General features: G+C 30.3%; 1 long non-coding RNA gene across 1 annotated transcript; it reads right to left on the bottom strand.

Annotated features, from left to right (window-relative positions):
• Nucleotides 1–8009: 8009 nt before the first annotated feature.
• Nucleotides 8010–9991, bottom strand: LOC126745171 (uncharacterized). The gene is made up of 2 exons (XR_007663452.1): nt 8536–9991; nt 8010–8395 (listed from the first exon to the last, which is right to left on the bottom strand). It is a non-coding gene; the product is annotated as an uncharacterized LOC126745171 (long non-coding RNA).
• Between the last annotated feature and the right edge of the window lie 4956 nt (nt 9992–14947).

Genomic DNA, 14947 nt, shown 5'->3' with positions numbered 1-14947 from the left:
AATTTTTAAGTGTTTTTTAACTAAAAAAAGTTCTAAACTTCTACGAACACAAGCAAAAGAAAAATGAAAACAAAACGAACAGATTGTAACATTCTAATGTATAAAAAGAAAAAAATAGTACCTAGGGTAATACAAAAGCTTAGCTAATTGGCAAAAATTATGCAACCATCGAAAGTCCAGAATAGGAAAACTTAAGAATGTTTGGAATTAAAACAAGGCAGGCAAATCTGAGGCTGTGACGGGCATGAGTTGCAAAATGTAAATATAATTTTGGCTTTTTTTCGTGCCATTTCTCTGCCGGAGTTCTTTTGGATTTTGGCATAGCATTCAGCGCACTTTCTTCTGATTTTTTCCCATTTGAATCTAATCTCTGTAAGAGCTGATGGTATGAGCCCTTTAATGATCTTGGTCTTTCCATCGGTTTTACCTCTTCAAGTTGTAAAAGTTCGGCTACTAACGATTCTCGGAAAATCGGTATGGAGATCTTTTTTTTCCTTACAGCCTTGTACACCACCCACGAATTCACTACTGCCATGCCCAGTAACAGTTCCAATCCCAATTTCCGGTACCATTTGATACCCTTTCTCAAAGTGGAGACGTAGGACCCCATCTGGTCGAACAGATCTATTCCAGCTTTACCCTGATTATAATCAAGTACAGCTAATGGCTTTTCAGTGGCACGTTTTTTTTTCTGTCTTGGGACGGAAGCTGTGGTGGAACCACTCAAAGGTCTTGTTAACACGTTTTCTTCAGAGGGCTCATCCTGTAGCTCAGATTCTATTTCTTTAGTGGGGTTTGTTAGAGTCTCGTCTTCTTCTTGTGATGACAAAGCATCAATATTAGAGCTCGTGGAAGACAGAACTTGTAATGGAGCAGTATTAGAGGCAGTGATCGAGTTTCGTTATTGTAAAGATGATTTTTGCTTTTTTAGGGACGTTTTTGTTTTTACTGGAGCAAGTTCCGGAGCATGTTTTGTGGAAAGCATTCTCACATCTCTGGTAGCCTTCCATTTCAAGATAACTATACCATTATTATCTTCTCGGGCTATGATTTCTCCTCTTTTCAAATTCTTCTGAAGAATCTCTTTCGTAAGATCCTTTTTAGATGACCTTACTGTACCTACAAAATGTGTCTGTCTGGATAACAGAGCTTTTACTAGTTCATAGCTTGTAAAAAAATTGTCGACATAAAGCGTTCTTCCCTGGTGCAGAAGATCATGTAAGAGTTCCATGCAGACGTTTTTCGCTAGTCCGGTTTCTCTCTCCCCGCTTACAGACTTTCCACTGTAGATTTTTAAGTCCCAGGTATAACCATCTACTGAGCATAATTTAAAAATTTTAATACCATATCGATGCGCCTTATTTGGTATATATTAGCGAAAAATTAGTCGTCCCCTCCAAGGTACTAATTTTTCGTCAATAACAATAAATTCACCTGGGCAAAATAGATTTTGAAACTTTCTCTTCAGGATATCGACAAGCGGCGTGATTTTTCCCAAACTCTCTCCCGGAACAATTGTTTCATTGCCATTAAAATGAACCATTGACAACAGTAACTGATACCTGTTGACATCACTGCTCGCGGAACTGCAAGGTTATAGATACTACGAGTGGATCAATAATCTGAAAGGGTACTCAGTCTTACTAAGCCCATCCACATGGTTAGCCCCAAGAACTTTTTAATTTCGTCGTTATTCGTCGCTGTCCATTGATTTATCCTTGATACTTTGGTTTTTTGGCTTGATCTTATTTTTTGTTGGGCATATTTATTGGTTTCCGTCACAATATGACTAATGATTTCGTCATCGACAATCAACGAAAAAATGTCTAGTGGCGTAGAGTTTTCATCAAGATCTATTTTTACGCCCTGGGGTCCACTAAACACGAATTGTTTGTGTCTTCCACAGTATTTCAGTCCACCCATGATTATCATTTTGGTCATCTTGATAGGGTTCATCCACTTCATTGGCAAGATCATCTTCTAATTCTTGGACTTCCAGAGTTTCAAGTATATCATCTAGATCTTCTGGGTCTTCGTCTTCAGATAAGTCTGAATATTCTTCGATATGATGGTCAAGCAACGTTTTATTTTTTGACATACCAGGATACCAAACGGGGTCATCAATGGAATCATTGGAGCTAAAGTCACTACCTTCAGTATCACTTATACAGTCTATTTCACGGAGAAGTTCTTGTTCTGTCAGTGGTCTCTTGTTTTCTTGGTGGTCTCCTCGTCTCTTCCTCTTACTCATTTTGCTTTTATTTTACACTTTCACTGGGGTATCTGTAAATCATGAAATTGAATTATGGATTCCTCACTCATGAAAGCCAGAGCTGTAATGTGCCATTGCGGCAAATATACACTTCAAGGTGGAGAAATCCATGATTCAACGTTGTCTCGAGATCTGGTAAGCTTCTATTTCTCTTCAAAATGACCTGTAACAAAAGAAAAAGCTGTCATTCATATAGGAGTGACGTGGCCTATCCGTCAAGAAAGAGTTTAACTTTTTCTACAGGCCGCGTCATTAATATATGAATGACGCATTAAAAATCATAAATTGATAAAAAAAAAACTTGTTATTTGTCCATAATAACATACCCAAATAATATTTAAACCAAAAATATAGAAGTATAAAAGTGAAAATAAGCTTGGCCTCGAGAAGAATTATTCTAATGACAGCACGGCAGTAGATGTGTTAATGCAAAAAGTCTGGGGGTACCTATTGGTTCACCTTTTCCGTTTTTCTTAAAAACTATGAAATTTTCAAGAAAAACTAACTGAACATTTCTTAAGGAGAACTTAATTTTCTATAATTTGATATGACTATAACTAAAAACAAAGCTAATAACATTTTTAGGCAAAAGAACTAGGGGTACGTATTGGTTCAGTTTTTCCCGATTTACTGAAAAACTATGCATTTTCAGAAAAAACTTATGAAACACTTTTTGTAAGGAATTTAATATTCTTTAATTTGATATGCATTGTAACCTTGAATATTTTTTTACTTAAGAAACAAGGCAAATGATATCTTAATGCAAAAAGTCTAGGGGTACCTACTGGTTCACCTTTTTTCGTTTTTCTTAAAAACTATGAAATTTTCAAGAAAAACTCACTGAACATTTCTAAAAGAGAATTCAATTTTCTATAATTTGATATGGCTATAACTAAAAACAAAGCTAATGATATTTTTAGGCAAAAGAACTAGGGGTACGTATTGGTTCAGTTTTTCCCAATTTACTGAAAAACTATGCATTTTCAGAAAAAACTTATGAAACACTTTTTGTAAGGAATTTAATATTCTTTAATTTAATTATAACCCTCAATATTGTTTTTACTTAAGAAACAAGGCAAATGACATCTTAATGCAAAAAATCTAGGTGAACCTATTAGTTCCATTTTTTTCAAAAACTATGAAATTTTCAAGAAAAACTCACTGAACATTTTTTAGGGAGAATTTAATTTTCTATAATTTGATATGACTATAACTAAAACAAAGCTAATAATATTTTTAGGCAAAAGAACTAGGGGTACGTATTGGTTCAGTTTTTCCCGATTTACTGAAAAACTATGCATTTTCAGAAAAAAACTTATAAAACATTTTTTGTAAGGAATTTAATATTCTTTAATTTAATATGCATTATAACCCTAAATATTTTTTTTTACTTAAGAAACAAGGCAAATGACATCTTAATGCAAAAAGTCTAGGGGTACCTATTGGTTCCCCTTTTTTCGTTTTTCTTAAAAACTACGTAATTTACAAAGGAAAACTCACTGAACATTTTTAAATAGATTTTAATTGTCTGTAATTTGATATGATTTATAACTAGAAACAAGGCTAATATAATTTTTAGGCAAAAGAACTAGGGGTTACTGTAAACCATTATAATGCCTTAAACTAACTGTATATCTCTAGGGCTTCAAAATGCTTGGAAATAGATTAAAAACTACTCTTATTGATTGGAAATATATCTTTTAATGCTACTTAAGCCATAGAATATTTTTAGCTAATATATATAAGAATATTCTTATTTTTTTAAGGAAGTTACTATGACATTTCTTAGGCTGATTGGAAAGATCTACAATTTAATATTGATTAATTGTTTTTGCTGTAAGACTAATATATTATTTTTTATTATCTTTATGGGTTCAACTATAATTCTAAAAAAAAATTTCTTAATACCTCTATATTGATTGAGAACCCTTTATTTAGATTAGGAGAGTTAACGATTAGTATCATTTGCACTCATATTAATTAAATTGAATTAAATTATTAAGAAGTTTTCTATTTGATTTATTTATTACGCAACGTATAAAATGACCAGAAGGAAACACTCCTAGATAGCTAAGAATTGAATGACTCTTGACATGTAATAAAAAACACGCTCTTCCTATATGATATCCGTAATGTAACCCATAAGACAATTTATATCAATTTGACCGATATCTTTGACAGGTATTTTTATAAATTGATTTAAGAGTGAGAAAAGGGTGTGGACATTAGACTTCTATTAGGTGTGAATAATATAATCGAATAAGATAATAAAAAATAAGTGGACATTATAGAATTTTTGAGAATGATAATATTCTTGAAATAAGCGAACACAAAATTCACTAATTTTTTATTTTTTTTTATGAATTATAGTATCAAGCGATAAGGATTTAAATTAAAAACAAAAGCTATTTAATTGTCCTAATTTTGTTTATTTATTATTATCTTCTGACGATTTCAATTACACAAATCCCAAACTCTATAACCATTATTTGCATACACCATTCAATAAACAAGTCACACGAAGAATTGATTCCAATAATAATGTCCTTACTTTTTCCAATACTGACTAATCGAGTACTACCCTTCATTTCTAGATTGTAGGGAACTGAGTACCTAAACCTAATGGATTTAGATTTACAAAATTAATGAATTGATAAGAACAGTATTCACTGTTTTTATTGTATTGTAAAAAATCAAACTACTAACACAATCTAATTTCGATCACACAAACTACATTACTTCACAACCTTTACTTTATGGAGATCAAATAATATTTGGGCATTTTTTATATCTACTCATTATTTATCTTAAAGCTTATTCAATTAGAACATTTAAAAATGTGTTTCATATTCAATTTCGATAAATAGAACATAGTTTATTAAATTATGAGATGGGAGCTTATATATAACTGACTTATGAAGGCTTCAATTTAATATTAAAAAATAAATTAGGTAAAATTTTATTTGTTAGTAATTTTTGTACTAAAAAAAATTATGTAATATTGCATAGTTTAAATGGACATTAGACCTTCTTATTTTCATGCTAAATTTTGACTATATTTGTAAATATTAAAAAAAAAATACCGGGGTATTCACGCAAAATGTTACATCTATTTGATATAATAGAAAGGTATAAAAATGTATTAAAAAAAAACAATTAGTAATACTATTCTAAAATTTACAATTGTTAAATAACTTTAAGATGTCCCTATTCTTTTTATTGCTTAATAATTTTTATTTGGATTTAAATTATCAATTATATATAACATAAGTTATATATAAATTGCCTAGATTTTTCTTTTTTAGGTTCAATTTTTGATTAACCACGTCATAAAATCACTATTTTTAGGCAATCCAAACACTATTAAATAAATAAAACGATGATATAGGAAATGGGTGGAAAAGCTGAGTTCTTATGTATACAGGGTGGTCCAGTTTAAACGTCATTAATTTTAATACGTCATAGAGAATTTAAAAAGAAATCGACTTTTATTATGAAATTTTTCTCAGTAATATTTAATTACAAAGATACAGGGTGTTAAAGTTAAGAATAATTAATAATTTATTTATCATAACTTTTAAGCTACCGGCTCAATTTTCATTAAATTTCGTATGCATGTTATTGTAAAGAATTATCAATTACTGATAAGCCAATTTAAAACAAAAAATTGTCAGTGGCGTAACATACGAAGGGACTTGATTCTCTATTTAATTAAAAAAGAAAAGTTACTCTTGCAAAATTATGATTTAAGGCACTGTTTTTAGAATATCTTAGTTTAATTGTACAGAAACGCCAGTTAAAATGATGCAAAAACTTAAAAAAAGGAAACTAGGCTTGAATCCTAAATTAAACCTGTCAAATGAAATAATGACTTAAGGTAACTTTTAATCGTCTTTTATATTTAACTTTTTTACAAATCGAAGCCCGATTTCCTTTTTTTTATAAATTTTTTCAACATTTTAGCAGGTATTTCTGCACAATTAAATTAGGATATTTTAAAAACAGTGCGTTAAATCAAAATATTGCAAATATAACTTTTTTTTTCAAATTAAACAGTTGATCAAGATGGAGTTAACAAATTGTATATAAAAAGGAAAGTAAAATAAAGAGCATGAGAACGAGCTTCTTACATATATCTTCACTGATACTCTCCTATCGGTTAAATTAAAGCAAAGTTGCGTAATTTGATGCTTATTAAAATGTTATTTAAAAATCTAAGCAGCTTCGAATAAAAAAAAAATATATAAAAATAACAGTGCATAACTTAAATGGACGTCAAAAACGTTTTAATAATGAACTGTAGGTATGACATGCTTTTTAAATCCTTGAAATTATCATACATAGTTTTATAGAGATTTTAAATATATTGAGTTGAAATTGAGTATGCTTCCTTCTACCTAATTATGTAAATCTAACATAGCATTTAAATTAAGCCAAATTAAACGATTAGTAAAAGAAAATCCGTGGTTATTAATTAGCCGTCGTGGATCAATAAGCCGAGACCGTATCGACGTAAAATCAAAGTGATTTCGATCACGATCCCGATCGTCGTCGATAGTGCGGAGGAGGGCGCGTGATTCAAAGAGATCAGCCGGGTTGATGTTGTTAATCTCGATCTCGGAAAATAAATCTCCGAGTGTTCGGGTAAACAATGGTTTCCGCGCGGCACGCCATCGCCTTCGAAAAGCGAAAGCACGTGTATGGCTTTACAATCACACACACTTGACAGGTGACTGTCACCTTTTGCTTTACCACCACACGCTGATAAACGATTTCGGCTTTACGCCGTGAAGCTTATCGCGAGTTATTGCAGCCGATTTGCATAGGGCGCCTTATTTTATTTTTGAAATGGTTTATTGTCCGGATTTTACAATTTTCAGTACACGAGTACTTTAATATTCAAATTTTTAACCATATTGGTGGATGAATACTTTTTTAATGGCTGTCATATTATAATATTTCCCACGTTATTTAAAAAAGTTAATTAATAAAAGAAATAAAAAAATATTCAAAAATTCAAGGTTACCAGGTGCTTGTTGGTGGGTAAGTTGTACCCTAGAAAGAGCATGTAGGTAAGAACACCACTGCCTCAAGGCGGAATGAGCCAGAGTTCTCTGGATGGTCCCAGAACTCACTCACCAACAATAACACAATTTAATATTAATAGAAAAAAAGAGAGTTAGCCTTAGGCCATTGAGGTTGGTAGAGTCAAACACACATTTAATGTTACAATTAATTTTTAAAAAAAAGCTAATACTGTTAACAATAAAACCTAACAATAAAAAAATCCATGCATCGCTGCTCCTAGTTACGCATTATTTTAAAAATAATATGTTTTAGTGGTCAACCAATAAAAAGGGCCTATTATAAATTAGTAATAAAACGTGTGCCGTGTAACAGTAGCATTCCCAAAAAAACCGTGATAAAATTTTAAAAAATAATAAGTAAACGTGCATCGTGGCTCTTGTAATTATGCATACTGTTTTTCATATGAAGGGTACACGGAAAAAAGGGGGACAGTCAATTTTTAACTTATTTCAGAAAAGAGGTTTTTAAACTTTCAATCTAATGCTACTAAAAAGTGTTTTTATTAAAGTAATAATTGTTTTTTTGTGTTTAAAAGATTATATGGTGCTTCTAATAATCATACTATTTTCTAATAATATTTATGTTTTGATCGTTTCAAAATATGATTTGTTAAATACTTACTAATTATTTTATGTAAAAAGGGGGAATGTATAACTCAACAAGTTGGTATTTATTTTTCATATTTAAAAAAATACAACGAAACTAACGAAAATATAAGTTATTATAGAAAAAATGAAAAATATGAAAAAATTTAAAAAACAACAAACTGCCACCGTCCGATGTCCGTTTGGAAAAGAAAATGGATGGCCTATTTGCTAGATTTTCGTATTGATGCCCCTTTTGCAACCGTGGGTTTGCTTTGTTTAGGCCGCTGCTTTGTAGATTCTGGTTTCGGAGCAGCCTTTTGCTTCCTCCTAGATTTTGGTTTTGGAGCCTTGCATCGAAGATGGGAGTAAAACTTTTGAGCTTCCTCCTCACAGAATTTTTTAAGATCTTGAAGGTCCTTATACTTTTCGAACGTTATTGGCAACGGTTCTGTAAAGAAAGAGAAAGGATCTATGAAGTTTCGAAACAAAACAAATTTCAATTAACTTAAAGACTGCATGTTGCCCTGACAAAGAAATGGTAGGTATTCAATATTCGTAAAACTAATCAAAATAAATAATATAGCTCACCTTGGTATGCAACGTCAGGAAGAATAAATTGTCCTGATTGTACTTCAGGATTATTTAGCGTAGAACTGAACCTGGTTTATTAATCACAGAAACATCCCAATGCCCATTGTACGTAAGTCTGTGTTTCAACATGCGTGGATGCTCCTTTTCAGCAATTAACTCCTTTATATGCCTAGACTGAAATGGACATTTCTTCAAGTAGTGTTGATCTAAGAACTGAGTCCATCCACGAACTAAATTACTTTCAACTTCAGTTACACGAAAAGGCGATAGCTTTGAGCGAGCACCTTCAAATTTTTCAACCCATTCTTTAGGTAACTCAACCCATTTATTTTGGTTAATGTTAACCATATTACGAAATTGTCCAATTTTTATTCTGGCCGCAGCAGGAGTCGCAAAAAATATCCAGTTCTTTAACGGCGGGATCCAGTTGCACCATTACAAAATAAAAAAGAAAAGAAGAAACTTAATTTGCTCATTTGCAAGCAACCGTTTCATCATAGTCATAAAAGTACGACTCGCCATTGAAAAGGACATGGATTTTAAACATACAAAACGTCAATTGCCTTTTGTAATATACGTCGTTTTTGGTAATATTCGGCGCAGGTAAGTTCTTTTGGAAGTCCATTGCAATAGATTCTCGACTAATTGACTTCTGACTGTCTAACCGTGACTGGCGTTTTCGAGCATAAAATGGCCTTTATCAGACCTTTATTTAACTTATATTAAAGTTTTCAGTAAAAATTTTGCGGTAATTTTCCCTACGACACTTTATTATCCGGGTACTTTATTTTGTATATATTGCACATTTTTGTGACATTCAACTCAGGTGGCAAATAGGGAGGAGTCTTTAAGGCTGTAATGACTCATGCGACCATTAAAAGGCTCAATGTGAGTGCAAACTGCGTCAAAGGTGTCTTTAGTTATACGATTTCTCCGGTTTTGATGTTGACCACGACCGTCTTTAGGCTGGACACCTCTTTTAATGTATAGTTAAATAACTTCAATTTTTTTCTTTGAAATTTCATGTAAAGAACGGAACGCCTTATAACATACCGGAACCTCAATGATACCTCCTTCAGTATTTACTCGCACATGATATGAATATGAACAGTCATGTAACAAAGCATTTTTTTCAGCTTGTCTAGGCCTAAGTTGAAAAACTGTAGTCACTTGTATAAGCCCACTTAAATAACTGTTCTGTTCATTTACCGTCATTTTATTAAATTTTGTTATTATATCAATCCTAGCTCTTTCTCTTACAATTTGGAAACATTGTAATCGTACACACTTACAATCAGGTCCAATTTCGTGGGTTGAAGCCAGCAATTTTTTTTAACGTCACTCATTCTCCCAAATATTTTCCGTTACTTACTTATCTTTGCTTGTTTATCGTCCACTTCACTATTCATATCTGTTTCTTCCATTATTTCAATAATTAAATCACGAAAACTCAGAAAAAAATAACGTAGTAACACCAAGGTTAAAAACAAACATGTACTGACGAAACAAAACGTTTTACGCTGCATAGTATCGTACGAATTCTAATTATAAATTTCAATGTTGCCAATTGACATTCCCCCTTCTTTTGCTGTTTCGGTTTGACATTCCTCCTTTTTCACGTGTATGCTATATTTTTAAACCGCGATAAAATCTTGACCATCCTCGTTATTGCAGTGCAATTTAGGCTGCAAAAAAGATCATATTGAAAGATGCATCCAGCGATGCAAAACTGAAAAATGGAGAAAATTGACATTCCCTCTTTTTCCCGTGTACCCTTTATATATTCCATAAATCATGGAATTTATGAAATTTCTAAATTGTATTTTATTATGCATGAAATTATGCAAATTTTTCTACATTTATTTTTTTGTATACTGTACACTGTTTCCCATTTTGGATGAGATTGCAGGTTATCTTTGTCATTTTTTAAGATATAGCTTTGTGGTTTTCGCGACCCTGTATCACTTTTAAAGTCTTAAACAGAAATATATCAACTACTTTTGTTTCTAAAATACACGACAAAAAGAAAAATACACTTTTCGCGATGTTATTATTTTTCAAGCCTACTATAAATTGGAAAAAAAACTTCTTATAATAGATATTTTTACGTAAAAGTCAGTGGTGTATTTAAAACATTTTTTTAGAGTACAACCCTGTATATTTTAACGTCAAATTTTTTTTCTGAATACATCGATGTGTCAGAACCTAATGTTTAATAAATTTTAACTTCAAAAATCAGAAAAATCCATATTTATGTTAAGTTTTTTTAATAGTAGCCTGTGAATTCTTTCACACATGCACAAATGTTAAACATGCATAAAAAATATTTTGTTTGTTGCACTCATGGAAACTAAGTGGCGGGAAAAACATGGAATTTCAAAAAAGTTTTAAAAGTATGATATTATAAAAGGTTTAAACCTTTTTAAGGAAAATGTCAAAGCAGCGCTGTAACTATATTTAAACAGGTAAAGAATCAAGTTATTTTAATTTGTTATAAAATTCAAAAAATAAAAAAGATCTTATTTGGTTTTCAGAGAGACCTCAGCCATCTTGGGCTGCGGTATTCTGTTTAAAATCCATCTTTACAATTAGGGCTTCTATTCATAAGCTAGGCAACCTCATATTAAAAAAACATCAATATTCTTGTAGAAAATTAGAGGAAGAGGTACGAGTTTGAAAGATAAAAGTACAAAAAATTATAAAAAAGCAAATTTAAGCCATATATGAACTGGAATTTTCTAATTGACTGTGTATTTTGTTTGTTTTCATCAATTTTGCATGTTGGTCCCTTTGAGAGGAATGCTTTTTGTACTAAAATTCCATAGTCAATCTGAGATTGCAGTTTATATTTGCATGATTATATTGACTTGGATATATTAAAAAAAATTAAACTTATATTACATGAATACAATTAAAAAAAATTTTCATCAAAAAATCTTGCAATAAATTTAAATATTAAATAAACACAATTTGGCTTTTTTTGTATATATTTCTGATACCTTCTTATCTATTTTAATATATTTTAGTAAAGATTTTTTAAAAATATATTCGAGTATATTCAATTTTGAGTACGCAATTAAGAAAGGTTCCGTATCCATTTAAGATATGCGTTATTAAATAAACATTTTATTTATTTTAAGAAGAAAATTAATATAGAAATAATATTAACTTGATTCAACTAAGTAAGTTTTAACTAGAATTTATGTTTTAATTATAAAGTCACTTAAATAATAATAAATTTAAGCCCTGAAAAGTGTGCTGATTGTCCCATCCCATATAAAATGAAATAAAATATTTTCTGTTTATCAAAAATTAATATGGAATAGGTTTTTACATTTTTTAATTGCATAAGCTTTAATATGAGTAACGATTAAATTAAAAAAGATAACCCAATATTAATATATATCCCAAATAATGTAGGTTGTGTATGTTTGTTAGGTGATAGACCTGAAGAAACTAATGGTTTTCATAAATAGTTATAGAGAAACAGATCAAAACGATAATAAATAATAATAACCAATTTGTAAAAAAAATTATTAATATTGAAACAAAAATATAAAATAAATAAAGTTGCTCATCTCTACAAGAAATGTAGTATAGTAAGAATATGGTGTAAAATAACTGGAATAAACCATGAAAATTATTTGTGCTTTAAAAATTACGCATTTATTAAACCTTCTGAAAAACTTAAGAAGTTACTCTGAGCGCTTGAGATGCAAGAATGACATGACTTGAAGATAAAAATAATTACAAAAACTTGAAACAAATAAAACATTACGTGGTAAAAAAATTTCACCAGTAGCATTAAGATACCAGTTTGTATTTCGTAACTCTTACAATGAGTGGAACAAAGGGATCATAATATAACATATACACTGGACCAACTTTTGCACTAATAATTAAAGATCAAATAAATACATTCAGGTCTTTACCGAACATTAGGGCTATCGACCTTTTCTTGTGCTCCTATGAAATGGTAAATGAACACAATTCGGAATCTCTTTTTGCTAAACATATAATTGAAACTGGACATTGTACAGATTTTAATAGTAATTTTAAAATAATTCATCGTTTACATGATAATCGCCTTTTGAACAACTTAGAGTACTTAGAAATTCAAAGATCACTTAAGGAAGACCATCACAATTCCTTAAATATACCAGTTCACATGGGAGAAAATAACCTAATTAAAACTTTATTTGACTAATAATTATTTATATATCGCGCGTCTAGGCAATTTATATTTATGAGATATATAGTACTGTAAGTAACCTATATACACGAATTGATGATTGGTTTGTAAATAGATAGGTGTCGTTAATGATATTGTTTTTTTTTTTTTTTTTTTTTTTTCGCGATTTTAACATTGAAAATTATATACACCTACATACACGTATAGTACAGTGTTGATCTTGGGTTTTTATTTGTTTTAACATAATTTGTATCCTCAGAAAAACGTTGTATTTTTTATTATATTTTAAAGTTGTAATGTCTTCTTTTTACTTTAGTCCTTGGCCTGATGATGTGACATGTGGAAGTCACGAAACTGGTAGCCAATAAATAGGAATTTTCTGGATAATTAAGATTTTTTTTGACCCCTTCTTGTGCCCTAAAGAACTTCCAGAATATGGACAGGATCCTCCTTAATATCAAATTTATGCTTATTCAAATAAAAATGGTCTAAAATTGAATCAAAAGAAGTCAGTGGTGCTGTTTTTTGGTAACAAGAGGGATTATGTATTGTCCAACGTAAACGTAAAAATGATGGGCGAGGGAGTACCGGTGGTTACTGAGTACAAAAACTTGGGCATCATTTTAGCAATTTGCGATTTAAATCGCATGTTGCTAAAATATGCCAGAAAGCGTACTATGCGCTGAGAAATCTTTATAAAAGCAAACATTTTATCAATTTTGCACTTAAAAAAATACTTTGTGAATCACTGGTGCTCTCTCATACCAATTATGGCAACTATGTTTACGGACATTTCATTGATTGTGGGACAAAGTTTAAATTGCAAAAGATACAGAATTCTTGTGCACGATTAATTTTCAATTTAAGAATCCGGGATCACATAAGTCACAAAATAAAAGAACTACAGTGGCTTAATATCGAAAAACGACAAAAGTTGCATTTTGCTTCCTATCTAAATAATCTTATAACAACACAAACACCTCAGTATTTAATAGACAAACTATCATATAGAACTTCTGCACACAACTTAAATACACGGTACAGAAATCGACTGGAAATACCAAAACTAGCTATCTACTACTAGCTACCAGGCCAGCAAACTTTTAAATGAAATACCATCCAGCTTGATAGGTTTGCAAAGACAAGCTTTTAAAAAAAAGTACAGAGAGACTTTATTAGATTCATAACAATGTTTTTTTTTTACATGATCTTTTTTTTTCCATCTTATTGCTTATTTCTTGTGTCTTTTAATTAGATATTACATTGAACTTCTTGCCCATTACTTTTTTGTATGCATGGATTATTGTTGTTTGTTATAATTTATGGTTTAGTTCGTTAAATTCATAATTTAATTTTTTATGATTTTATTATTTTAGATTTACCTATATATTTTTTTTCTATTTTTCATTATAATTATTAAGATTGTGAATTTAGATACAGTGGTAATCTTTTATATTTTTGTATTCCAAACATTATCTATTATGTATACTGATGATTTATGTACTCGGTTAAAAGCAGCATTGCTGAAATTCGCCGAGTCAAAAAATATGTTCTGTTTGTAATTACGAAAGTATAATACCTTGTGTAAAAACATATATATGAACACATAATAATATAAATATATGAATTTGTTAGCCTTTTTTAACAATAGTTTAATTTATTTCATATGAATTTAACGAGAAAATTGTCGTTTTAATCTTTATTTACTATTAAGTATGGTTTTTTTAAAATGCAAAATTAATGCATAACATAAATGGATACAAGCACGCCTTATTCATATTTTAGTGTACAAGAGAAACGACATTAAAAGTTGTTCAGTAAAAGATACAAACAAAAAATAAATATTAATACTTATGACTAACTATGTTCAAATATTATAATATAAACCATATGTTCTTATAGTCGATAATAAAAATGATATAAGAACTCAAAAAACCGACGAGAAACTGCTAGATTTGATTGCGTTCTTAGTTCTCACCCACAGAACTGTGACATTCATTCAAGTGTGCCGACCACATTACAAGACATGATGATGTGAAAAATCCCTTACTTAGATGACTTGGCGTAAAATGGCTTTTGCGGAAACTTTTCTGCGATTGATTTTACAGTTCGAGCAAAAAACGCGGTTTATTTATGCACATGATTTGACTTCCGGTTTATTTTCTCCCGAGTTAAGTATTATAAAATTTTTAATTAAAATAAATATTTAGAAAGGAA

The sequence above is a fragment of the Anthonomus grandis genome, chromosome 15 (genome assembly GCF_022605725.1).
Source record: "Anthonomus grandis grandis chromosome 15, icAntGran1.3, whole genome shotgun sequence".
In the NCBI taxonomy this organism is placed as follows: domain Eukaryota; kingdom Metazoa; phylum Arthropoda; class Insecta; order Coleoptera; family Curculionidae; genus Anthonomus; species Anthonomus grandis.
Note: the sequence above shows the minus strand (reverse complement) of the source record. Positions and strands in the feature narration are given on the sequence as shown.